General features: G+C 41.4%; 1 pseudogene; it reads left to right on the top strand.

The window, feature by feature from the left end:
* Positions 1-1,087: 1,087 nt before the first annotated feature.
* Positions 1,088-23,981, top strand: LOC125152613 (zinc finger protein 850-like; annotated as a pseudogene).
* The last annotated feature ends 857 nt before the right edge of the window (positions 23,982-24,838 follow it).

Raw genomic sequence — 24,838 nt, 5'->3', positions numbered from 1 at the left:
CTAATTAATTGAAGGTCAGTTTTGGAGATTTATTTCATTCCTGTGAGTGAAGCAAGTTCTTCTATTTCTTTATGGCCTTGTGGTCTTTTGTTGAGATTAGTGAATTTAAGAAAACAAACTCTGGGTTTAGGTTTATGAACTTGTTTGTACAGGAGAACACAAGTAATTGGTAATGTCTGAATTTTTGGAATTTCCCAGTTTACAGAAGTATATCTACTTCTTTAGAGCCCATGATACCTTCCTCTGTTGTCCTCAGCTCCATAGTCTCTCCACTGTGTAAACAAAAGCTCACCTGTTGTCAAGCAGCCATCACAGTGCATCCAGCGGGTGCCTTCATTCTCTCTGCTTCCAAGTCCTTCATGACAGAAATAAGTCCCTCAGGCACCTGCAAAAAAGCCAGATCACTGAACATAGAGGTCACTCCTGTGTTTGCCTCCTGATGAGAGGTAACTGTTTCCACACAGTGTTGCCAAGGAGTGTCAGGAAGGGTGAGTAGCCGTTGTGGGCCAGTGTCACAAACTTTGTCTCTTTGATGTTTTTCTGTTTCAAAGTGTTCTGTTATGCAAAATTAAGGTGTTAACAAAATAGATTTTTATAACATTTCTCCTTAAAGCCTCCTGGTAACCACAAAGAAAAACCTGTAGTAGATACACAAACATAAAGAGGAAGGAATCAAAGTACACCACTCTAGAAAATCAACAAATCACAAAGAAAAAGACCAAATGGATAAGAAAGGGGCAAGTAATTGTACAACAGCTAAAAACATGGAAAACAATGAAAAGAGTAACTCCATCCATACCTGTGTCAATACTTACTTTAAATATAAAGGGACTAAATTCTCCAATGAAAAGATACATTGGCTGAAAGGAAAGAAGCACACAAACTAAGGATATGTGCTGCCTTCAAGAGACTCACTTCAGCTGTAGGAACACACTCAGGCTGAAAGCACAGGTGTGGAAAAAAATCTTCCATGCCAATGGAAAATGTCTTCAAGAATTCTTTCTTGGCCATCAGCTCTGGACCACCCCACTATCACCCCAAAACTTGCTCATTCACATGTATAAGGGAAAGCTCCATTTGTAAACGCATGTCCTTCTGTGAAGCAGAAAGGAGGAGAATGTGTAAATTTACAGAAACTCTGATCAGTGGAGAAGGCATGGATTCAACTCAGGACAATAACCATACCCATGGTTACTGTGTTTTCCTTGCTCACTTCCCAAATGCTTCCCAAAGGTATCCTGTGTGGAGTTTGCATTAATAATCATTGCTGCTACCCTCCCCCTCAGATTCCTTCAACTGGTGTGGGTGGAAACAACAGTGTTGTTTTAGTGAAGTGCTCCAGGGGATTCTCTTATGGGATTTTTTTCATCAATACCCAGGATTCAGGGATTTGTTTTCTCACCGATTCAAAGAATAAAGAGGTGGACACAAAATGAGCAACAGGCAAAACTTTATTAGAGTATAAGAGAGGAAGAGTAGTAGGAAAGCTCTCTTTTCAGAGAGGGGGCATTGGAATGTGAATACCAGTGACAATAGGCAAGGGCCTTTGTGGTATAACGTTCTGGTCTCTCCCTCTTCCCTTCCCCCTTGTTCCTTCTCAAGTCCTACACTTACTGGATTAACAACTCCAGGTGCTTTGCTCATTTCCATTGCAGGAGGGGTGGTCTATGGCCATATTGCCCCTTGTGGGTTTTAAGCTTTATCATCTACTACTGGTTTTTAGTTAGGTCTTTAGTCAAATTCCTGAAGGGGAGTAGGTGGTGTCTGTCACATTCTTAAGAGGAACCTTACAGCTGAGGAGGTTTTCTGTAGTCAGACATTCTCAGCATTGTTCCAAAATGTGTTTTCCCCACCCAGGGACCTCAGGTCCTAATGGTTCCCTGTCTCCCTACTGAACCCTATCTTTTCCTACCAAATGCTAAGGGAAGCCAGAGTTAAGCTGAAAGACTTCCCATTAAGTTATCAGAGTTGAGTGCAGGCTTGGCTCAAGGGTCTCCGGTACAGGAGATGGGGAGGGTCAGGTCCATGTAACACACTGTTCCTATGCTCAAGCAGAATTTGTGGGCTTCTGTGGGAGGGGAGGCCTCCTGAAAGCAGAGACAGGAAACTCAGAGGCTGGTCTCCACCTGGGACACCATAGTTTCTGAATAGCTCCTGACACAAATGATGAGGAACTTGGGTCTTTTTTGCATTTCAAAGCCCTGCCTGCAGGTGACCAGGCTACTGGTGGAGAGGTTGCAGTCGTGGCTTTAAAGGCATTTGCTCCCACTTCAGCTGGGATTTCTCCACAAAAATCTTCTGAGAAAAATCTTGAAGAGGAGAGGAAAGGAGAAATGGCCAATTCTCAGGTAAGACTTGAGGCCATTGCAAGAGGACCTGCCACCTTGTTCTCAGGATAATCCATGCATGTAGAAATTGCAGGGCACCTGGGTGGTTCATTCAGTTGAGCATATGACTCTTGATTTAGGCTCAGGTCTTGATCCCAGGGACCTGCTATCCAGCCCTGCATCAGGGTTCCTTCCCAGCTTGGAGCCTACTTAAGATTTCTCTCTCTCTCTACCTGAGTGCCTGTCCTCCATTTGCATGCATGCTCTCTCTCTCTCTCTCTCTCTAAATGAAAAAATTGTAAATACCAATGGTTTTATTTGTTTAGTTCTTATGGTTCTGCTTTAGGTTTTCACCTAATTTTTTCTTTAATTTTTTTCAACATTTATTTTGTTGAGACAGAGACAGAGAGCATGAACAGGGTAGGGTCAGAGAAGGAGGGAGACACAGAATCTGGAACAGGCTCCAGGCTCTGAGCACAGAGCCTGATGTGGGGCTAGAACTCACAGACCTCGAGACCATGACCTGAGCTGCAGTCGACGCTCAACCAACTGAGCCACCCAGATGCCCCAGGTTTTCACCTAATTTTGAACATTTAAGAAATGATATTCTAGGTTATGTCTTCAGAACACTCCTCCCCTATATCTCAGAGACCTCTCTCCCTTTTCTCCAACCTGGCTTCTGGTAGGGCAACAGCAGTTGTCACTTGAATAAAATTCCTACAAGTATTGAAAATATTCCCTTTGTGACAGATCCAGAGAGGAAGGTGTTGAGGCCAAGTGTCCTGTTGCTGATGGGGTCTGGTCCTGGGATAGCAATCAAGGAAAACCATTCCTATGTAGGTCTTATCCGAATGCTTTCTCTGCCCCGGGCAGAGGAGGATTATGAAAATGCACAAATACACAAGATGGATATGAGGTACAGAATAACTTAGAATGTTCCTGCTCTTGAGGATATGGAAAAGCTACTTTAAGGTATCCTAGATATTCAAGGACATGACAAGTATATGCGGTAAAGTCTGTATAAATCCACTGTGTCCTTAACTTGTTTATGTTGTCATTTACTGTTTGGGGTCACAAGAGCACACCGGCGATCTCGTGTCCTGTGGTGTGCCTTGCGCACTGATATCCATTTGTTTCCTTACAGCTGATGTTATCTTCTATCACTTGGGTTTGTGCTATCTGCCAGATTCCTCCCCTGTAATGTTCATATTTTTCTTATCAGTTGTAATGATTTCAGCCAGATTCCCTGAGCAATTTCCAAACACCATCACATTTAACTGGAAATATCTTTCTCCTAGTTTCTCTTGTATCTTTTTTACCTTGTAGCTTTTTTTCTTTTTTAAGTTTTTAAGTTTATTTTGAGAGAGAGAGAGAGCAGGGGAGTGGCCAAGAGAGAGCCAAGTCCCAAGTAGGTGACACAGGGTCAGCACTGAGTGGGACACGGGGCTCGAACTCACAAATCAAAAGGTCTTGACCTAAGCCTAATTCAAAAGTCAGAAAATTGACTGAGCCATCCAGGCACCCCTTCCTTGTAGTTTCTGAGGAGGAGGACAAATGGAAAAGCAATGCGGATAAAATTAAAATGTCTCACAACTTACAACCCCCGCAGAAATATTCGAGACTGGCCAAGGAAGATTCCTCAAGGAATTCACAACTGCTTTAATGTTGATGCTTTCCTAGAGGCAAACAGCAAGCTTAGCTTTACCCTAGACAGACTTCCGGGTCCTGGAGGTCTTCTTTAACATATGAAAGCCCTGTAGAAACTTATATTCCCCCCCCCCCCCCCCCCGCCCAACTTAAAGTATATAATCAACAGCTCCTCTCAATCACCCTGCAGTTCATTCTTCCCACAGATCCTGTCCCTGTGCTTTCACACAAACAGCCTCGTTTACCGAGCAGGCTCAAGACCTTTTCCTTGAACATTGTCTCCTGGCCCACGTCACATGAGTCACCACCGGACAATGATACCCTCAGTGTTGTGTAGTAGATGTAATGACCTCTGGGGGTCAAGGTTCTAAATGAGTCAGACCTTCATCCTGTAGCTTTTTATTTTGCTGCATAGTCATGACACATGCATACTCTATTTAATTCTGTGTATTTCAGAAAAAGAAAGAAGAATCACATAATTACCATGTTTGAGTGTCTTAAAATCCTGAAATAAAACAGCACAAATGATGAATGAAATAAAGTTTTCAATGAGGGGCACATGCATGGCTCAGTTCATTAAGTGTCGTCTTCCACTCAGTTCATGATCTCACCAATCCTGAGCTGGAGCCCAGCATCAGGTGAACAGGAGCCATGTACCTCTCTCTTTCTTGCTCCCTCTCTCTCTGCCCCTTCTGGTATTCTCTCTCTCCCTGTCTCTCTCTGTCTCTCTGTCTCAATAGTAATAACTAATTAAAATATAAAATGTAAAAAAGCTTTCAAATAAAAACTATATTAGCAGATCATGGAGTACTACGGTCAACACAACTCTTGAGATACTCTGTGATGCCAGATAGTTTATTGAAGTAGCACAGGGCAAGACCCATGGGCAGAAAGAACTGTACTTTGGCTGCATGAAGCTTCTATGTTCAAGGGGAGGGTAGGTGCACAGAGTGTTCAATCACAAATGTTTCTGTAAATTTCTACGTGTAAAACTGCTTCTGCAAGATTTCTCTGGTGCTTACCATTCAGTTCAATATGAAGCAGTGGTGACATGTACCCGTGGTCAGGAGACCCTGTAAAAATGTACTAACCAGGGATACCTAGGTGGCTCAGTCACAGCCTGGAGCCTGGAGTCACAGCTTGGGGTTCTCTCCCTGTCTCTGCTTCTCCACCTTTCACACCGTGCTTACCCACGCTGTCTTTCACAATATAAATAAACTTAAAGAAAAATGTAGGAACCAGCCTGTATTTGATGAATGTCCAAATAATACAACTGTATGTTAGCTTTCTATGCTAAAGGTGAAAAATTTTCTGATTGTATCCCTCATATTACTAGAGTCAGAAATAACTGTTTTATTTGTATCTTAATGTGTGTTTGTGTTGATAGTGTGAGTAAAAGACCTAAGCATCATTATCTACAATTAGTTTTATGAGTTTCAGGTCACCGAAAATGTTTTGTTTGTTTTTGAGGAAGAGAGAGGCAGGGGCAAAGAGAGAGAATCCCTAGCCAGCTCCAGACTGTCAGCACAGAGCCTGATGTGGGGTTTGTACTGGTGAAGTGTGAAATCATGACCTGAGCCAAATTCAAGAGGTGGACACTTAACCACCTGAGCCACCCAGGTGTCCTTCATTGAAAATGTTTCCTACTCACCAGCATACTTTTCTACGTTTAATATCTATGCAACTTCTTTGAATATTTATGGATGTGAGCATGGAATGTATAAAGGTGATCAATTTTGTGTGCATACCTTCTTTCCATCATTCTTCAGGTTTGACACCTGCTATGATCATTTGGTTAGGGACCCCTCCATATATTTTAGGTGTCATTTTAGGTCAACTCCAGGTCAGATGACCTGGGTTAAAACCTGATCCCAGGACGTACTGGATGCTTGAAAAAATATTCACATGGAAATAGAATAATGTGTCTGTTGTCTTAGAATATGATTTATTTTCCGTAAGTTATGAAAAACTCTGAATGCTCTCTATTAACCAGGAAATGCTTGGAAAGGTTTATTGCCATTCTTGCTATTCTAGTAGAACCTGTAATTGCTATGAATCCCATTCAGTTCCAAGTTCCCCAAAAGTTCCTGTCTTTGAGTTGTTCTTCGTTATTGAAATATGTATCTCTTGGCCCATAGACTAATGCCTTGTTAGAAATGCAGACATCTACCCCATCCTAGAACTCCTGAGCAGTATCTGCATTTTAGCAAGATCCCCAAGGTCCTGTTGTGAAATTCTAATTCATATTAGAATATGCTAAATACATTTGTCACTCCCCAGAAGTTTCCATTGAAGAAATAGATAGCACATGTACTGTATGATGTAAATACAATATTCAAAATGTATATGCCTGTGTTGATGCCTTCATTTTACAAATTCTCTTGAAGAAACACAGTATTTATAAAGGTTCCTACCTGCAAGGTAAAGAATATACTAGAGCATAATACTGGGTGACAAATAATCTTACCTCATCAAGCAGGAACCTCACCTCAGCCAGAACCAGTTCTCCTGATCTAACTGAACTAACAGAAGTTCAGTCGTTGGTGGATCACAAAAAAACTATACCAGGTGAGGATGTGAGCAAAGCAAAAATGATTTACAAGAAACAAGGAAATCACAGGGAGGAACTTCCAAATCAGATACTCACGGAGGAAGGGGGAATGGTGTCCTTTCATTTAGGGTTAGCGTGGATATTCAGAAAGGGGAGGCCATCATCTTATGTCAAGTGGCGTATAAGGTTGCACATAAGCCTTAAGAGAACAGGTGTGTATATACTCTGCATATTTCATAGGAAATGAGGTTGTGCTCCTCCTAGGGTGAGATTTTAGTATTATAATGAGGTAAAAGGGAGCTCCTGGGTGGCTGAGTCCATTGAGCGTCCTACTCTTAATTTAGCCTCAGGTCAGGATGAAAGTCCTGAGATCAGGCTCCACTCTGAGCATGGACCCTGGTTGGGATTCTGTCTCTCTCTCTCTGCCCCCCCTCCACTTGTGCACGCTCTATCTCCCTCAAAGATATAAGATTTAAAATAAAATGTTTGAATGAGATGAAGGGAACTGTACTCACTCCGTAGTTTATTATGCATTTGCTTAGGTGTGAGTCAGGGGTTAATCTCCAACTGAGCTCATCCAAGCTCTTCCTCAGGGCAGTCATTACCTTTTGTTGGATGGTTTCTGTTTCCACTACAGGAGACTATACCCATGGGGTGTTTTTTGTGAAGTAAAAGATAAGATAGAAAAAGAGGTTAAGTACAATGTGGAACTAAGATCGGTGGGTACAAGCACAAGCATTAAAGTCAGGTCTTGGAGTCCGGCTGGTGACATTAACTGCCTCTTTCATTTGACCTAGCATTAGGAACTCTGCCTGTGGCCACTTGATAACTGTGTTTTTTATTGCAGGGATTGCTGACATTCAGAGATGTGGCCATAGAATTTTCTCGGAAAGAGCTGGGGTGCCTGAACCACAGTCAGTGGGAACTGTACAGGGATGTGATGTTAGAGAACTACGGACACCTCCTTTTCTTGGGTGAGGATAACTCCTTCCACACTGCCCAAACCATACTCAGGGATTTGTTCCTTCCATTGAAGACTGTCTCTTGGAATCTTCCTCTTTGCATGACTGGGATTCAGATCCCTGCAGTCAGGGAAAGAAGTAGGGGTTTGTGGTTGTACAGAAAAATCTTCTTGGTGTTTCCTTTTCAGCTTTACCTTTTCTTCCTTAGGGTAACATCATCATTTCTGTACATTAATGACAATTCTAACGGCTAAGTGGCATAAAACGGTATCTTTTTTGTCTTAAATACCGATTTCTACTCATTATTGTCATGGTAGTACTCGGAAGTGGAGGTCAAGATCTGAACATGGAAACTTCATCCTGCGTGTTCTAAAGGGGATGTTGGCCCACAGCATTTGGGAAATCATTTTCTAGCTTCTACTCTGTCCTCTCTGCTCTACTAAGCACAATAGTGGATCAGAAGTTAGAATCCCCAACCACACTCACATTCTTTTTTTTCTAATAAACAGGTCTTGTTGTGTCAAAGCCAGACCTGGTCATCTTTTTGGAACACAAGAAGGATGTCTGGGCCGTGAAGAGAAAGGAGACAGTAGCTACACACCCAGGTAGGTGGGAAGGAAGCGGATGACAGAGGTAAGGGCCAGTCGTGAAGGAGGAGTTGGACCTCAGAATGTGGTTGAGCAGCTCTCCTTGAATGGAAATTAGGTGGAAAAGGCCAGTTTCAGGGCTCTTCCTCTCACATGAGAAATCTGCTTTCCAACATACCATGCTTTCCATTCTCTAAGGATTCTCCTTCAGTTCCACTGAGGGTTCTTCACATCCACAGTGAGGTCCTCCATAATCTAACTGGTTCTCCATTTGCTTTGAGGTCTTGCGGAAATCTCTGTATTTCTGAGGAACTGTACGCTAATGCATTTCTGACTTCTGTTTTGCTTCTTGTGTGAAGTGTGTCAGGATAGTGGTGGGCACCTTGAGGTGAGGTGCAGAAATCCCAGGAACGCTAGAGGGAGACATCACAAGTTTTCGGGTTGATCCTTTCCAGGATTAAGGTGGCTTTCATTTTAATCATACAAAATACAGACCCAGTAATCACATCAGGTGATAAAGCAACTCCCTAATATGAGGAAATCTCATTCTTTGTTTCACTTCAAAAGTTCATTTCTTGGGTTGCCTGGTTGGCTCAGTTGGTTAAGTGTCTGGGTTGAGCTCCAGCCATGATCTGACAGTTTGAATTTGAGCCCTGCATCAGCCTCTCTGCTGTCAGTGAAGAACCCATTTGGGATCCTTTGCTGCTCTGTCCGTCTGGCACATGTTCTCTGTTTCTCAAAAATTAATATTAAAAGGAAAAGAAAGAGAGTCCAGGATGCCTGGGTGACTCAGTTGGTTAAGAGTCCAACTCTTGGTTTGGCTCAGGGCATGATCTCAGGGTTTCTGAGTTCAAGCCCCACATAGGGTTCTGGGCTGACAGCTGAGATGGTGCTTGGTTTCTCCCTCCCTCCCACCGTCCCTCCTTCTCTCCCCCTCTCCTTGCTCTCTCTCTGTCTCTCTGTCTCTCTCTCTCTCTCTCTCTACCCTTTCCACACTGCTCTTTATCTCTGTCTAAATAAACTTTCATTTTCTTTGTATTAAGTAAAATAAGAAATTTCCACTCAATGTTTTGCATTCCTCAATGGTGAAATAATTTAAAGAACCTATTATTTTCATATAATTCTATATAAATTAATGCCATAGGGGAGCTAGGATATTTAGAAGTGAAAACTCACAGCCTATAATAAAGTCTCAATTGTTTCTTTATTTCTTAACTGAATCCTTTTATGAACTTATCTTGTATAATATGAAGTCCCTGTGACTTTGTCATATGTTTTCACTCTGAGTCGTTATATAGGAGATTCCTTTATGATGTGTTATATCAAAAGTCCTGATATAACATGGGCATTTGCTTTATAAGAAGTGAGGCAGACAATTAGGAAACGTCGTATGTTTAGAAAAAGAGTTAATGATAAATGTAATTTCACGTGAGAAAAAATCACTTATTTTTTTTTTACTTTCGTCCGAATGTATCTGAATTTAATACCAAAGATTTTTTTTATAAAGCGATTGTTGGCCTATTTTATACTCTTGATTGTGTTTGTTTATTTAGAAATGAAAGGTTTTGAGGCACTTGAGTGGTTCAGAGGGTTGAGCATCTGACTCTTGATTTCAATGCAGGTCATGACTTCATGGTTTGAATTTAAGCCCTAAGTCCAGTTCTGTACCCAGTGTGGAGCCTGCTTGGAATTCCCTTCTCTCTCTCTCCCCCACCCTCCCTCCCTCTCTCCCCCACCCTCCCTCCCTCTCTCCCTTTCTCTCTCAAACTTTTTAAACATTCACAAAAAAGAAATGAAAGGTTATTGTTTGCTTGATTCTAAAGAATGGATTATAGGGGACCTGCATAGCTCAGTTGGTTAAGACTTCAACTTCAGCTTAGGAAATGATCTTGCAGTTTGTGACTTTGAGCCCCATGTCTGGCTCTGTGCTGAGAGCTCACATAGCCTGGAGCCTGCTTCGGATTCTGTGTCTGCCTCTCTCTCTAAGTCTCCCTGGCTTGTGCGCTCACTCGCTCTCTCTCTCTCTCTCTCTCTCTCTCTCTGTGTCTAAGATATATAAACATTAAAAAAATGAACAATGGATTATACCCTGAAATCTGTGTGATAGGAGGGATCTATTAACATACCACATTGTGTAATGTCTTAGGTGCTTAATTCACAAAAGTGTTCATTAGAGGTTTCCATGGTTGATTTTAAGGAACATTCTTGACAATTGTAATGCCCGTGAAGACATGCCAGTAATTGAAAATGTTCCTTTTTCATGGGTACACAGTCACAGTTGAAAATTAGAGCTATAGCTAGGGGAGCCTGGGCTCCGGTCATGATCTCACGATTCATGAGTCTGAGGACTGCTTTGGGCTCTGAGCTGACACCGTGGAGCCTGCTTGGGATTCTTTCTTTCTCCCTCTTTCTCTGTTTCTCCTCTGCTTTAGGAGAGCATTCTCTCTCAAAATAAGCTTTAAAAAATATCTACATTTATCATGGGCCTCTGTTAAATACTTCATCATTGTTATGTAGAATTTTTTGGGTTACATTTTGTCTGGTCTTGCCATTCCATAATAATGTGCTTCCTTTTTGTATGGAACTTTCCACAGCATTATTTAGGTGGGATTTTGCTTTTACCTTTGTATTTTGTTATAGGGTCACAATTTTTTTTTTTATGTCTTATTTTACTCTTGAAGGCGAGAGAGAGAGAGAGAGAGAGAGAGAGAGAATGTGAGTGGGAGTGGGGCAGAGAAAGAGGGAGACACAGAATCTGAAGCAGGCTCCAGGCTCTGAGCTGTCAGCACAGAGCCCGATGTGGGGCTCAAACTCATTTTCTGTGAGATCATGACCTGAATGAAATTGGTTTCCCAACCGACTTAGCCACCCAGGTGCCCCACAGGGTGACAATTTTCAATTCCTAATGTTTTTGGACAATGTGAGTAAGTCTATATCAGATAAGATCAGCTTTGTATCCTTTGCTAATAAAAGTATCTATGTATTTGTAGCAGTATTAACTATGCATACTTGTGACTCATCTTGTGTATTTCTTTCCTTGATTAGTGGTAAATGAATGTTGTATCCTGTTTAGGTGAGTTATCATGCTAATAGAATTTCATCATGTATTTATTGATGAATGCAATGTCTGTATGTATTTTCATTCCAGTTACCTTAGAATTTACTTAAAGCATCTTAAAGGTTTAACAAACCTTTATACACGCTGTAGTGCAGAGCTCAACACAGGGCTTGCTTTTTTTTTTTTTTTTTTAATGTTTTTATTCCTCAGAGAGAGACCAAGCCCACACAGGTGAAAGGCAGAGAGGGAGGGAGACACAGAATCTGGATCTCCAGGCTCCTTGCTGTTACTAGCATAGAGCCCAATGCGGGGCTCAAACTCATGAACCCCGAGATCATGACCTGAGCTGAAGTCCAACACTTAACCGAATGAGCCACTGAAGCAACCCTCAACTCAGGACATGAATTCCCAAACTGGGAGACCATGCCTTAACTGAAATCAGGAATTGTACACATAACCGAATGAGCCACCTTCATGCCCCTAACACGCTGTTTTAAGCCGATAGTGTCAATTTTATACAAATTCTTCTACTTATCATCTCTGCACCTGCAACCACTTTATGTTGATGACATCATAAATTCTATTTTTATATTGCATATATTATTACCGAGATTTGATTTTTATGCTTTAAGAAAAAGACTGTAGCAGAAATAAATGTGATGTGTCCTACCTTGTTACAACACTACAGGTTTCTATAATTGTGTAAATATTTATACTTCTCAGAGCTTTAGGTTATCATGTGTTTTCAGTTACTGTTTAGAATCTGTTTAGTTCAGTAAGGACTTTTTTTTAAAAATTTAACGTTTATTTATATTTTGAGAGAGACACAGAGACAGAATCTGAAGCAGGCTCCAGGCACCAAGTCGTCAGCAAGATAGTAACACAGGGCTTGAAGTCACGAACCGTGCTGACAGCACAGAGCCTGGAGCCTACTTCGGATTCTGTGTCTCCCTCTCTCTCTGCCCCTCCCCTGCTCATGCTCTGCCTCTCTCTGTCTCAAAAATAAAAACATTTTTTAAAAAAGTTTAAAAAGAAACATTTCTTGTAGGACAGATCTGCTGATAAACTTAGAGGGGTTTTGCCTTGGCAAAGTCTTCATTTCTCCATGCATGGAAAATAGCTGTGCCAGGTAGGGTATTCTTGGTGGATATTTTTTGATCTTTCAGTATTTGAATACATTGTTCAATGCTTTTCTTTCTATAACATCTCCCGAGAACCCCACTAACAATCTTGTAGGAGCTCTCTTGTACAAGATAAGTTGCCTTTGTCAAGCTTTTCAAAATTCTCTTTTCACTGGTCGTTTTTGGTCGGTTAATTACAACTGTGTTCATGTCTTGTCTTTTTTCCTTCAATTTTTATTTAAATTTTAATTAGGTAATATGCAGTGCAATATGGATTTCAGTATAATTCATTCAGTGGCTCATCATTTGCACACAGTGCTCATCATAACAAGTGCTTTCCTTAATAGCCATCACCAAGCAAATTGTCCCTCACCCATCTCCTGCCATTGATACTTATCCTACTGTGAATTTACTGTGCTTGTGAATTTGCCTCTCCTTTCCACATACAGGGGAACTACAAGCCTTTAGTTCTTCATGGAAACTCGCTGCCCCCGTTCACTCTGCTCTCTTTATGGGGTCCCCATAATGTACACATTGGTCCACTTGTAGGTGTCCCATGTATCCCGAGTCTTTGTTCTTTTCCACAATTTTCTTTGGTCCTCTTAGGTAATTTAAAACAAGGGGTCTTCAGGTTGCCCAGTTCTTTCTTCTGCTTGACCAAGTCTGTTGCTGACTCCTTAGTATATTTTTAAATTCAAAGATTCTCCACTTGAGCTCCCAAATTCTGGGTGATTTTCTTATACTTTGCCTCTTTGGGTTTATATTTTGGTCATGCATGGTTTTTCTGCTCTCATTTAGTTGCCTGTCTGCTTTCTCTTCTTCCTCCATAGGCATCTTTATGATGTTTTCTTCTTGAGTTCTTGGTCATACCATTAATACGTCCTAATTAATTCAAGGTCAGTTTTAGAGATTTATTTCATTCCTGTGAGTGAAACAAGTTCTTCTATTTCTTCATGGCCTTGTGGTCTTTTGTTGAGATTAGTGAATTTAAGAAAACAAACTCCGGGTTTAGGCTTATGAACTTGTTTGTACAGGAGAACACAAGTAATTGGTAATGTCTGAATTTTTGGAATTTCCCAGTTTACGGAAGTATAGTTAGTTCTTTAGAGCCCATGATACCTTCCTCTGTTGTCCTCAGCTCTGTAGTCTCTCCAGTGTGTAAACAAAAGCTCACCTGTTTTCTGAGCAGCCATCATAGTGCATCCAGCCGGTGCCCTCATTCTCTCTGCTTCCATGTCCTTCGTGACAGAAATAAGTCCCTCAAGCACCTGCAAAAAAGCCAGATCACTGAGCATAGAGGTCACTCCTGTGTTTTCGCCTCCTGATGAGAGGTAACTGTTTCCACACAGTTTTGCCAAGGAGTGTCAGGAAGGGTGAGTAGCTGTTGTGGGCCAGTGTCACAAACTTTGTCTCTTTGATGTTTTTGTGTTTTGTACTTGCCTGCCTGGGTGGGGTTCTCCTAATTGCCTTCTGGAGCACTCACAAGGTAATTTAGTCCATTTCTGTCTCCATGGAGGAGCAACTTCCCGGTCCTTCCTTATTCTCCACTGCTGATGTCCTGTGATGGGTGTTAATTTTGCATATTAGCATTTTAACATGTATGCATGTGAGTGTAGTAAGTGAGAGAACTGATTGTGTATCTTTTACTTGTGTCTTTCCATAATACCATAGGCCTATTGGCAAAGTCAGGTAAGGAATATTCATTTTAAAGAGTGATGTAGGAACAATGAGATACCACCTCACACCTATCAGAATGGCTAACATGAACAACTCAGGGAACAGTAGATTTTGGCAAGCATGTGGAGAAAGAGGATCTCTTGTGCACTGCTGGTGGGCATGCAAACTGGTGCAGCTACTCTGGAAAACAGTATGGTGGTTCCTCAAAAAATAAAAAAAAAAGAACTACCCTGCTATCCAGCAATCGCACTACTAGGTATTTACCCAAGGGATACAAGTATGCTGTTTCAGAGGGGCACATGCACCCCAATGTTTATAACAGCACTATCACCAGTAGCTAACGTATGGAAAGACCCCAAATGTCCGTCGATGGATGGATAAAGAAGATGTGGAGTATATTTGTGTGTGTGTGTATATATACACACACACATATATGTATGTATACATACATACATACATCCACAAAGGAGTATTACTCGGCAATCAAAAGTAATGAAGTCTTGCCATTTGCAAGTCCGTGGATGAACTGGAGAGTATTATGCTAAGCCAAATTAGACAAAGAGAAATATCATATGACTTCACTATATGAGGACTTTAAGACCCAGAACAGATGAACACAAAAGAAGGAAGGAAAACATAGTGTAAAGACAGGGAGGGGGACAAGACATAAGAGACTCTTAAACATGGAGAACAGAGGTTTATGGGAGGGGTTGTGGTGGAGGGGTGGGCTAAATGGGTAAGGGGCATCAAGGAATCTACACCTGAAATTATTGTTGCACTATATGTTAACTAACTTGAATGTAAATTTAAAAAATAATAGAAAAATTATAATGAACAAAAAAAATACCTCAAGTGCCCTAGAGTATACTCTATACTGGTTATTTCTTTGCTCTGGCATTTTCTGTGCCTGTGATTATCCTCATACTTGCTCACTCATGGCCCAGGGTACCTGCCCCACCAACATGCATCGAACCATGTTGCATGCAGCAAAGGAGGCAATGTAAATCTGATAGGACTTAGAGAACTGGACCTGAAGTCTTTCTGTTTCCATTCAGGGAAGGCCCTCCTCCCCAAGTCACTACTCCCTCCAAGTCTTGGACCAGAATTGTGATATATGGGTTAGTCTAATTAGAAATCATAGCACTGGTGGACACATAAGATATTTGCAAACTGCTCCCCTTCTCTGAACTGTTTCACAGCATTTGACAAAAAGGCCATCACACTTTGCCCTGAAATTAGCCCTTAAATTTAGGATATCCTTAAACGTAATGCACGGGATGTATTCTACATGCACATGGACTGCTGAGGAAGAACCGCATAAACCTGCAATTACTGATGGTCTTAGGGTAGAAGCCAGCAAGTACAGATTTATAGTGAGAAGGCTATATTTGGTCTCTTTACAACATATAACATGTATTCATGTTTTGTACAGATTGTGTTATTAGAGTCAGTTTTACTTATGAAGAAAGTAAACCTCTTGTGTATGGTGAGTGTGAGACCACACGAGCATGATCACAAACAGAGATTTCTAAGAGTCACTTATCTGTGGCCAAGTCAAGGATGATCTCTGACTTAGTTCCTGCAGAGGCTGTGAAATTTAGCTTTCATCAGAATCATCTGGAGTACTTGTAAATTTTGGAATAGTACTAGAAGGGTACTGGAAGAAGAGAAAAGGAGGTAGAAAACATATTTTAAGGAAGAATAACCAAAAAATTCCCTATTCTGGCTAAGGAAACAGATCCAGAAGGCACAGGGGCACCTGGGTGGCTCAGTCAGTTAAGCGTCAGACTTCAGCTCAGGTCATAATCTCACAGTCCGTGAGTTTGAGCCCCATGTCAGGCTCTGTCCTGACAGCTCAGAACCTGCTTCAGATTCATCTTCAGGGTCTGCTTCAGATTCTTTGTCTCCCTCTCTGTCTCCCCCTCCCCTGTTCATGTTCTGTCTCTCTCTGTCTCAAAAGTAAAAACTTAAAAAAAGTTTTTTTAAATAAAAAAAAAAATCCGGAAGGCACAGAGAATTCCCGTTAAAATCAACAAAAGCAGACCCAAGATATATTAGAATTAAATTTTCAAAATACAGTGATAAAAACTCTTCAAAGCAGGAAGACATCTTTCACTTGTCAGGGAGAACCATAAGGTTATCTGGTGATTCTTCAACAGAAACTTGGCAAGCCAGAAGAGAGTGGCATCATCTATTCCACGTGCTGACTGGGAGAAATAGGCAGCCAGGAATTCTCTATCCAGCAAGGCTATCATTCAGAAGGGAAGGAGAGACAGAGTTTCCCAGACAAGCAAAATCTCAAGGAATTCCTCACCACTGAACTAGCCCTGCAGGAAATGTCAAAGGGGAATCTTGAAGTGCAAAGAAGACACCAAAAGTGACACAGAAAAAGGATCAAGAAAGTTTCTAGAAACAATGACAAAACTACTAATAAAATGGCAATAAATACGTATCCATAAATACTTTCAATGAAAACGTACTATACATTCCAATCAAAACACATAGGGTCTCTGGATGGAATAAAGCAACCAAACAAAAACAACAAGAAATAAAGCCCAGGCCCATCTATGTGCTGCCTACAAGAGACTCCATGAAGACCTGAAGACACAGGTACAAAGTGAGGGTGATAGAGAAACCTTTTTCATGCAGATGAAGGTCCAAAGAAAGCCAGAGTAGCAATACTTAGGGCGGACAAACCAGATATTTTGTTCTTGTGTGGCAATTACCCCGCTTTGGTACCAGGGTAATGCTGGCCTCCTAGGATTATTTTGAATGGGTTCCTTCTATTCTATTTTTAAGATTTTGATGAAGCGTGCCCTAAATTTTGTTTTCTTTTTAATATTTGTTAGAATTGACCAATGAAGGCAAGAGACTGTGGGCTTTCCTATGCTGGGAGGTTTTTTATTCCAAATTCAACTTGTATATTTGTGATGGTCTAAGAAGATTCCTTATTTCTTGAGCTCAAAATTCATTTCTCAATCTTGGTAACTTGTGCGTTCTTTAAAATTACATTTTTTTCTACTTTGCCTAACTTGTTAGTATATCATTGTTGATAGTGATCTGTTATCACACTATATATCTCTGTGGTTATCTGTTGTGAGGTTTCTGTTCCATTTCTCCATTTGGTGCTTGTTACCTTTCCTTTTTTCTTAGTTAATGGAGTTGGATAATTTCCATTTTTGTTTGTTTTGAGAAACCTGGGCATTATTTTCCATGTTATTCTTTATTCTGGTCTCTCATATCTAATTTTTAAGTTTTTAGTTTTCTTTATTTGTTTATTTATTCTGAGTGAGAGAGAGTGCCCATGCAAGCTGGGGCAAGGGGCAGAGTGGGAGAGACAGAATCTTAGGCTCCTCACTGGGAGTGAAGCCGTACCCAGGACTTGATCCCACAACTCTGACCTGAGCTGAAATCAGGTGTTAGACGCTTAACAGACTGACCTACCCAGGTGCCCCAACTATTTTATGAATTTCTATTTTTTCCTTGGTATTTCCTTCTCCTCCTGCAGAGCTGAATGTGGGGCTTGAACTGGCTAACCACGAGTTTGTGAACTGAGCCAAATTCAATTGCTCAAACAACTGAGGGGCTCAGGCACCCCTGCTGTTGTGTTTAACATTTATTTGTTTTTGGAAAGAGAGAATCCCAGGCAGGCCCTGTATGGACAGCACAGAGCCCGAGAAGGGACTGGATGTCACAAACCATGAGATCATGAAAGGAGTCAAAATCAAGAGTCTGATGCTAACCCACTGAGTCATCCAGGCACTCCTTAAAGGCAAAGACCGTTTTGTGTGTTTCATTCACATTGCAGAATTTGGGTTCCCAATTCTCCAGTTTACATTTGCACACACATTCATTGCCAAGTGATTGTGGGAAGGGTGCACTAGCTGAGGGAAATTTGTGACAGCCACAGCTGTTGGCCTATGAAGCAGACTCAAGCCAGAAATACTGAACTCCGACTATGTGCCTTAAAAGATCAGCAAAATAGTGCCAATCATTCTGGGTGACCTTGGGGAGAAACAGGCATGCTTGCTATTGGGGGTGAAATTATCTAAGTAGCTGTGGAAGGCAATTTGGTAATATCTAGCAAAATTATATATACTTTTTCATCTCTTCGCTAACAGTGTTCCCTCAAATTTACCTACACAGTACTTGCAAACTTGCACAACAGTGACCTTCAAGTATTCACCACCCCTATGTAAAAGCCAAAGATTGGGAACAACCCAAAATCCTTTGGTAGAAAACCAATGAAATGGAATAATGCCCAAGTATAAGGAAGGAGGAAAATAATCTGCATTTATACTTGCATTAAAAAAAAGAAAACCACTTTTGGAGAGTACCTAAGGAAAGAAAGCTTTGTATTTTGGTAGAGTATTAATAGGTGGATACATGGATAATTATATGGATAATAATTTTATAATCCTTTAAATGATAGGAGGGAGACATTTCTATCATTTTAAGATTCTCATCCTTAGGATCTATTAAAAACTTGAAAGTCAGTGTAAATATTAGTGTCACTTAAGAAAATAGCTTATTCCAATAAAGCAACAACCAGTATTCTCCCTTGGACCGTAGTTCTCATTATATCACAATTGTTGGCAGGTGTTCAATAATATCCTGCCCAATGCCATTACATTCAAAATGTGCCATGGGGCGCTTGGGTGGCGCAGTCGGTTAAGCGTCCGACTTCAGCCAGGTCACGATCTCGCGGTCCGTGAGTTCGAGCCCCGCGTCAGGCTCTGGGCTGATGGCTCAGAGCCTGGAGCCTGCTTCCGATTCTGTGTCTCCCTCTCTCTCTGCCCCTCCCCCGCTCATGCTGTGTCTCTCTCTGTCTTAAAAATAAATAAACGGGGGCGCCTGGGTGGCTAGTCGGTTGGGCGGCCGACTTCGGCTCAGGTCACGATCTCACGGTCTGTGGGTTTGAGCCCCGCGTCGGGCTCTGTGCTGACAGCCCGGACCCTGTTTCGGATTCTGTGTCTCCCTCTCTCTGACCCGCCCCTGTTCATGCTCTGTCTCACCCTGTCTCAAAAATAAATAAAATGTTAAAAAAAAAATTAAAAAAAAAAAAAATAAAAAATAAATAAATAAACGTTGAAAAAAAAATTAAAAAAAAAAATGTGCCCAAAGCCATAGAAAACCACTGTGAGGTGACCAGGATCTACTGGCTAGCTCTTCCCTGGAAACTGAGATGCTGCTTGCCCACAGTCTACCTTATCTCAAATGAGCCCCTCCCCAGACGATGGAGGCTTGAGCCCCAGTATTGCCTCTGGTCCTGGCAACCAATGATTCTGCCAGAACAGGCCTGCAAGGACCAAGTGTGCAAGGCAGACCACCCATTGTAAATAATCAAGCCCTCTTACCCTGTGGAGCTGTGCCAACTTCCCCTCCTGACACTCCAAATACGAGGAAATCTATCTATGTCTAGTTGTTCAAAATCAGAGGCACAGTTGTTGTAACAATCATTTCTTGGGGATGTGGAAAAGAGGAGAATGACCTTTCCTCCAAAATCTTGGGCAGGAGCTGCTTTCTGACCAAAAGAGTACTGGTATAGTTCTCAAGGCTGTAAGGGAGGGCGTCAAAATGCCATTGTGGTATATGCCTGGGCTCTTGCTCTACTCTCCAAATGACCTTGAACAGTGTGCCAAAATGCACCTTTCTTTCCCCAAGGTACCCAAAGTCTCTATGCTGTGTTAAACACCCCAGATTGATATGTAGGTAGGTAAGTAGGTAGCTAGGTCGCTAGGGAGACAGACAGATAGATGTCTTCATGATGGAGTCCTCGTAGGTTTTATGTTTTTGGAAAGTCATAACCATTCTTTGTTATCTACTTCTTGCCATATAATTGTCTATTGTGGGCTAGATGTATTTTTATTTCTATGGGATCAGGTATACTGTGTCTGCCCTCACTTCTTCACTTCTGATTTTAGTTAGTCTTCTCTATCATTCTGACTACATTAGAGACAGGTCTGTTGACTTTGGGGCGTTTTCTGAACACCAACTTTTCAGAAATTGGTGATTGTTCCTATTTTTGCTTTATTCTACAGTTTTCATTTCTGTCTTAGGTTTCAATTGCCTTTCTTCTGCTAATTTTGAGCACATACGGTACTTTCTTCACTTTCTGAGAGACAAGAACGTGATTTGTGCTACAGCAAGAGATGCTACAGAATTCTCGACTAAGCTATGTGGTCAATTCCTTGTGTGCAAGTTTACGTGTCCATGGAAGAAGGAAATCCTGGTGGTTTCTTCTTAGCTGTCTTCCTGATATTCTGATTGATTTTAAGGTTCTATATTAGAAGTTGTCAGTACATTCCTCTGAGAGTAGTACCCCAGAATGATTTTACTTTTCTCTTTTTTGATCTCAGTCAGCTATATTTTCGCATGGCACCGAGACATTCCTGCCACAGTCATGCATTGATGCTTCATTCCAAAAAGGGTCATGAGTAGATATAAACACAGTTCCCTTGAGAATGTACACTTAACGACAGACTGGAACAAGGTTGAGGAGAATGAAGGGCAAAGGTATCTGGGGACTCCTTTTCCAGAGAACGATGATGAATGTAATATATACGGGGAAGTCTTTTATCAAAGCGCCAGCCTTATCCACACAGGAGTATCCCTAAGAGAGAGAGTCTTTATAAATATATTGAATGTGGGAAAAATTTTAACCAGTCTTCCAATGTTGGTGGTCATCAGAGGATTCATGAGGGAAGAAACCATTGCAGATGTAATCAACCTGGGAGCATGTGTAGTCATTCATCAAGATTCAGTACAGGTCAGACAACTGGTACAGGAGAGGAAAGTTATATAGGTAACATATGTGGCAAAGCCTTTGACCACCAGCAACTGCATACTGGACAGAAACCTTATGAATGTGAAGAGTGTGGCAAGAGCTTTAAAATTGTGCCCAACCCTTACTCAACATAAGTTAACTCATATTGGAGAGAAACCTTACCAATGTAAGGAATGTGACAGTGTCTTTAACCAGTTCTCAACCCTTACAGGATATCAAAGAATTCATACTGGAGAGAAAATGTACCAAGGTAAAGAAGATGGCAAGTCCTTTACCCGGCCCTCATCCCTTACAAGACATCAAAAAATTCATACTGCAGAGACACCTTCCAAAGGTAAACGATGTCATAAGACCTTTAGGCATCATTCACAACTTTCTGAACATCACAGGATTCATACTGAGGAGAAACCTTATCAATGCAAAGAGTGTGGCAAGGCCTTTAACTGGCGCACAGCCCTTAGGAGACATCACAGAATCCATACTGGAGAGAAATCTTACCAATGTAACGAATGTGGCAAGGTCTTTGGGCACCTCTCAACCTTTACACAACATCGCAAAATTCATACTGGAGTGAACCCTTACAAATGTAACAAATGTGGCAAGGCCTTTTCCCGCCAGGCACGTCTTAATGTACATCACAGAATCCATATTGGAGAGAAACCTTACCAATGTAAGCAATGTGGCAAGGCCTTTCGGTACTTGTCAAACTGTATAAAACATCACAGAATTCATACTGGTGTGAAACCTTACAAATGTAAAGAATGTGGTAAAGCTTTTAACTGGCACTCAGCCCTCAAGACACATCACAGAATTCATAGTGGAGAGAAACCTTACCAATGTAAAGAATGTGGCAAGGCCTTTACCCAGCCCTCAGCCCTTACAAAGCATTACAGAATTCATACTGGAGAGAAACCTTACCAATGTAAAGAATGTGACGAAGGCTTTTACTGGCACTCAGCCCTTAAGTTACATCAGAGAATCCATAGTGGAGAGAAACCTTACCAATGCAAAGAATGCGGCAAGGCCTTTTCCCGGGCCTCAGTCCTTACAGAACATCACAGAATTCATACTGGAGTGAAACCTTACCAATGTAAAGAATGTGGTAAAGCCTTTAACCGGCTCTCAGCCCTTAAGACGCATTGCAGAATTCATACTGGAGTGAAACCTTACCAGTGTAAAGAATGTGGCAAGGCCTTTTTCCGCCAGGAACATCTTGATGTACATCACAGAGTCCATACTGGACAGAAACCTTACCAATGTAAAGAATGTGGCAAGGCTTTTGGGTTCGTCTCAAACTTTATACAACATCGCAGAATTCATACTGGAGTGAAACCTTACAAATGTGAAGAATGTGGCAAGGCCTTTTCCCGCCAGGCATATCTTAATGTACATCACAGCATCCATGTTGGAGAGAAACCTTACCAATGTAAAGGGTGTGGCAAGGCCTTTAAAGGGCACTCAGAACATACTCGACACCACAAAATTCACAGTGGAGAGAAACCTTACCAATGTAAAGAATGTGGCAAGGCCTTTAACAAGCAATCATCCCTTAGACAACATGAAGGAATTCATACTGGGCAGAAACCTTACCAATGTAAAGAATGTGGCAAAGCTTTTAACTGGCAATCGGCCCTTAAGAGACATCACAGAATTCATAGTGGAGAGAAACCTTACCAGTGTAAAGAATGTGGCAAGGCCTTTTCCCGCCAGGAACATCTTGATATGCATCACAGAGTCCATACCGGACAGAAACCTTACCAATGTAAAGAATGTGGCAAGGCCTTTTCCCGCCAGGCACATCTTAGTGTACATCACAGAATTCATACTGGAGAGAAACATTACCAATGTAAAGAGTATGGCAAGGCCTTTAAAGGGCACTCAGAACTTACTCGACATCACAAAATTCACAGTGGAGAGAAACCTTACCAATGTAAAGAATGTGGCAAAGCCTTTAACTGTCAATCGGCCCTTAAGAGACATCACAGAATTCATACTGGAGAGAAACATTACCAATGTAAAGAGTGTGGCAAGGCCTTTAAAGGGCACTCAGAATTTACTCGACATCACAAAATTCACAGTGGAGAGAAACCTTACCAATGTAAAGAATGTGGCAAAGCCTTTAACTGTCAATCGGCCCTTAAGAGACATCACAGAATTCACAGTGGAGAGAAACCTTACCAATGTAAAGAATGTGGCAAAGCCTTTAGGAGTCAATTGGCCCTTAAGAGACATCACAGAATTCATACTGGAGAGAAACATTACCAATGTAAAGAGTGTGGCAAGGCCTTTAAAGGGCACTCAGAATTTACTCGACATCACAAAATTCACAGTGGAGAGAAACCTTACCAATGTAAAGAATGTGGCAAGGCCTTTAACAAGCAATCATCCCTTAGACAACATGAGGGAATTCATACTGGACAGAAACCTTACCAATGTAAAGAATGTGGCAAAGCTTTTAAGTGGCAATCAGCCCTTAAGAGACATCACAGAATTCATAGTGGATAGAAACCTTACCAGTGTAAAGAATGTGACAAGGCCTTTTCCCGCCAGGAACGTCTTGATATACATCACAGAGTCCATACCGGACAGAAACCTTACCAATGTAAAGAATGTGGCAAGTCCTTTTCCCACCAGACACATCTTATTGTACATCACAGAAATCACAGTGGAGAGAAACCTTACCAATGTAAAGAGTGTGGCAAAGCTTTTAACTGGCAATCGGCCCTTAAGAGACATCACAGAATTCATAGTGGAGAGAGACCTTACCAGTGTAAAGAATGTGACAAGGCCTTTTCCCGCCAGGAACATCTTGATATGCATCACAGAGTCCATACCGGACAGAAACCTTACCAATGTAAAGAATGTGGCAAGGCCTTTTCCCGCCAGGCACATCTTAATGTACATCACAGAATTAATACTGAAGAGACACATTACCAATATAAACAGTGTGGCAAGGCCTTTAAAGGGCACTCAGAACTTACTCGACATCACAGAATTCACAGTGGAGAGAAACCTTACCAATGTAAAGAGTGTGGCAAGGCCTTTAAAGGGCACTCAGAACCTACTCGACATCACAAAATTCATCGTGGAGAGAAACCTTACCAATGTAAAGAATGTGGCAAAGCCTTTAACTGTCAATCGGCCCTTAAGAGACATCACAGAATTCACAGTGGAGAGAAACCTTACCAATGCAAAGAATGTGGCAAGGCCTTTACGCACCACTCAAGACTTACCAACCATCACAAAATTCATACTGGAGATTGACCTTACCAATGTAATGAATGTGGCAAGGCCATTTCCCCCCAGGCACATCTTAACGTACATCACAGAATTCATCTTGGAGACAAACTTTACCAACGTAAAGAGCGTGGGAAAACTTTTGATTACTGTTCAACTTTGACTTATTAACACAGAATTCATACTAGAGCAAGTCTTCTAAATGTTCAGACTATGACAGAATTTCTAAGGACTGCTCCACTGTTATTCCACATCAGATAATTCATAGTGAAGAGTAATGATACCCATTGGGAATGTGGCAAGATACCAAAGCAAAGCTTAAACCCTGATTCTTCATCAGAGAATATATACTGGAGATGATCTTACCAATACAAAGAATTTGGCAAGCCTTTTAATCTGTAGTCAAGCCTCATCCAACATCACAGAACTCATACTGCAGAGAAAACTTACAACGAATGTGGTAAAAAACGTTTCAGACTGCTCAAGCCTTACTCATTACCATAGTTCCTGTTGCACAGAGACGTTACCAATGTAATGAATGTGGCAAACCTCTAGCCTGGACCTCACAACTGCCTCAGTATCATAGTTATGATACAAGAACAAAAGTATAACATGTAAAGGGAGTGGCCATGCCTTTAACTGGAATTCAGTCATGACTCAGTATCTCCAAATGCCTACTTGGGGATAATGTATGAATAAGGAAAGACCTTTTTAAGTATACACTTTGGAAAACAAAACCATACAGAGAGGAAAGTAACCTGAAAGATATAGTCATCTAATTATCTGAACATCAACTGTCAATAAACGTCACAATTCACAGTAGAAAGGAGTATATTGGTCACTCTATTCAGACATTATTCTCCATAAAAATACTTAACCATATG

The sequence above is a fragment of the Prionailurus viverrinus genome, chromosome E2, assembly GCF_022837055.1.
Source record: "Prionailurus viverrinus isolate Anna chromosome E2, UM_Priviv_1.0, whole genome shotgun sequence".
In the NCBI taxonomy this organism is placed as follows: domain Eukaryota; kingdom Metazoa; phylum Chordata; class Mammalia; order Carnivora; family Felidae; genus Prionailurus; species Prionailurus viverrinus.
This window is presented reverse-complemented; position numbering and strand designations above follow the sequence as displayed.